The sequence below is a fragment of the Lacerta agilis genome, chromosome 17 (genome assembly GCF_009819535.1).
Source record: "Lacerta agilis isolate rLacAgi1 chromosome 17, rLacAgi1.pri, whole genome shotgun sequence".
NCBI lineage: Eukaryota > Metazoa > Chordata > Lepidosauria > Squamata > Lacertidae > Lacerta > Lacerta agilis.
Window position 1 is genome coordinate 34192670 of NC_046328.1, and position 3226 is coordinate 34195895.

The 3226-nt window shown below is 44.2% G+C and overlaps 1 long non-coding RNA gene across 1 annotated transcript; it reads left to right on the forward strand.

The window, feature by feature from the left end:
• The first annotated feature begins 298 nt into the window (after positions 1 to 298).
• Positions 299 to 2810, forward strand: LOC117061837. The gene is made up of 2 exons (XR_004428159.1): positions 299 to 365; positions 2538 to 2810. It is a non-coding gene; the product is annotated as an uncharacterized LOC117061837 (long non-coding RNA).
• Positions 2811 to 3226: the final 416 nt, after the last annotated feature.

Sequence of the window (3226 nt, forward strand, 5' to 3'; positions counted from 1 at the left end):
GATGTACCAGTTAGGGAAGCAAATTTGTGAAGAGGAAATGCTGATTTGGCACACTGCCCCTGCAGCAATCAGTAAGTATGTTGAAAGATTTGTAATGTTTTGATACTGAGTTTGGGAGAACCCTATGATGACAGTGAGGTGAGTATTCAGTGAGGTGAGTATCCTAATTATCAAGGAAAGGGTGCCACCTCTTTACAGGAATCTGGAGAGTTCCCTATGACAATTTATCAACTTGTCATCATACACCCCTTAAAAAGGGGGGGAGTCTTAAGTATGTCCCAGGCTACTAGAGATACAGTATAAAAAGCCCATTCTCTAGGTTGCTTCCAAACACTTCTCTACATTCCTGCTTCTTAGAGAACTAGGTAAGTCCACTTGGGTTCTGAGAAAGTGGGCACATTTTCTGGATGTACAAATTTTCTAGGATGTACATTTTCAAGGTTTACAAAGGTTATGCAGGCGCATGTCAGTTGTTGCTAATTTTCAAGGATAGGTTGCACTGCTATGTGAGGTTTTCAAGCAAGTGCACTGGAATTGTGTGTGTGTGTGTGTGTGTGTGTGTGTGTGTGTGCGTGTGGCTGCATTATCCTGGGTTTACAGTAAAGGTGAGGAACGTATGGACTCCAGCACTCCAACATCATCAACAGGTACAATGGTCAAGGATGATGGGAGCAGCAATCCAGAAACTTCTGGAGGGCCACAGATTCCTCACCACTGATTTACATGCTTAGATGAGATACTTGATTGAAGTTTATCATTGGGTTAGATGGTCCAAATGGAAGATAACTTCCTTTTTGCTGGAACTCACAAGCTTTGCAGTAACACTAGCAGTGGTGGTAGCAGTTGTTGCCTTCTACATAGCTCTACCGTGAGCTCTGAGTCCCACCAAGAGGAAACTACCAGGCCCTTGGACTATCTATCCTAAAATGTGTCAGGTTTCCTAGTGTCAGGTTGAAGTGTTTCTCATTCTTTCTATGATAGGTTCATTAAACAGATACCACCGCTATTTAGACCTGGGACATTCTGCACTTTCTCATTTGGTTACGGGAATTTCTTATATCGAGCCAGAAGACTGGCCCATCTAAATTGTAGAGTTGGAGGGAGCCATGTAGATTTTCAAGACCAACTTTCTGCTCAATGAGGAAAATACCGAGCTAAATAATCCAGAATATATTACTGCCCAGTGTATGCTTGAAGACCTCTAGAGTGGAAGAACTCTTCCACTACCAGCAATGCTTTTAGCAGCAATGGAACCTAGAGTTTCTGCCTCATTAGAGTCAGAGGGTTTTGTTCAATGAAGTCCAGCTCATTATATGCACATCAAAATTAATGAATCTAACTTGGCCATTTTGTTAACTTCAATGGGCCTACTCTGAGTAAGCCTGGCATTGCATCTCTCCCCCCCCCTCCCATAAGCTGGACAGCTATCTTTTGGAGAAGCTCTTCCTTTAGCCCAGTGTTCTCCAAGGTCTCAGGTTGATGGCTTTTCAAAATCAGCTGGTATCCATTTTAACTAGAGGTGGTTATGGTATTCTAACCCACAGGAGGCAATGATGACCATCCTTCTGGATGACTTTAAAATGCATGGCAGACCAGGCTGTCAGTGACTACTAGCCACAATGGCCATGTTCTGTTTCCACTGTCAGGGGCAGTCATGCTTCTGAATATCCGTTGCTGGAAACCACAGAAGGCAAGAGTGGTTTGTGCTCAGTTGCTGCTTGAGGGTTTCCCATGGAGGCATCTGGGTGGCCTCTGTGAGAACAGGATGATGGGTCAGATGGGGCATTATCCTGATACAGCAAGCTCTTCTTATGTTCTTATGCTCTCATGTTCTTATTCTGACGGTATCACCCAGCAAAACCAAGACTCCCTAAACTCTTCAGCTCCAGGGAATCGCTACCCTATGGGGAAATACCACAGTATTTGAGACTTTAGCTTAGAGAAAATGAGGTAGTATACAACCATTGTAGTCTTTGATAGCTTTATCCACAGTTGATTTGGGGGGAAAGCTATAGCTCAGTGGGAGAGCATCCGCTATGCTTGCAGAAGGCCTCCGTTTCAGTCCCTGGCATCTCTGAGTAGGAGAGACCCCTGTCTGAACTCCTGGAGAGCCACTGTCAGTCAATGAGCACAAAGCTAAGCTGGATGGAACATTGGTCTGACTTGGTATAGGGCAGTTTTGTGTGTTCCTGGATATAAACCACCTGTAAAGCCTGTAAAGTTGCTGATCAATCCTGGCATCGTGTGGAAGTGGATTACACAGTCTAAGAATATGCTGTGTGACAGAGAACTTCCGTTTTCTCTATGCTGAATCTTCTGCAATTCAGCTTCATTGAATGGCAGCGAATGTTTTTTTTTTACTATGGAAGGGGGAGAATGAAAAAAAAATCCCTCTATTGACACCATGGAGATATATATATCCCATGGTATGGAACTAATGGCCTTTTGGCATCTTATTGAGCTCTTAACCAGTGTTAATCTCCAACCTGTGATCTCCATTGGGAACTCTGCATGATGCTGATTCCATGTTCTTTCAGATCCACCTCTGAACCTCAAAGATGTCTGCTAGCCGTGGTGGATGGCATAATGAATGCTATGCCCAGTGCCCCCCATCAACAGTGACCATCCGGCCACCACCTTTTGTCCTGAACATCCCAGGGCCAGCTCTCTATTGCCCTGACCAGCCTTTTGCCATTGAGCAGTACAACCCATGTGCTAATAGATATGGCATCAGCGGCAGATCTTCTCTGTATGCCAGTGGTGGTTCCAACATGTCCGAGTTCTACACCCAAGCCCTGCCAAGCAACACATGGAGAAGTGGTAGCTGCTGGCTTTAAACCAATACGAAAGTGGAAGATCCAAGGAAGAACGATGGAGAAAACAAGAAGAGCTGGATCAGCTTCCACGACTCCCACCTGAAATGTTGAACATCCACAATGCATGCATGTTTTCCTTATGTCTATATCTGTTTTGCCTATTGCAGTTGAATCTAAAATCCTTGTATACTGCTCTTACTGTCTGCTGACAACTTGATCTTAGCAACAGGTTGAGAATTGTGTGCATCCAGTACTTTGTTTCACATCGTATTTGCACTTCTGACCTATCTATTTGCTTTCATATTAAATTTTGAGTTGCATCCAAAAATCACTTATCTGCTCTCTTCCTTCTATGGTTGAACTGAAGTGTGGCCTTCCCTTGTTGCTTCCTGTCCAGGCATTGTACCAAC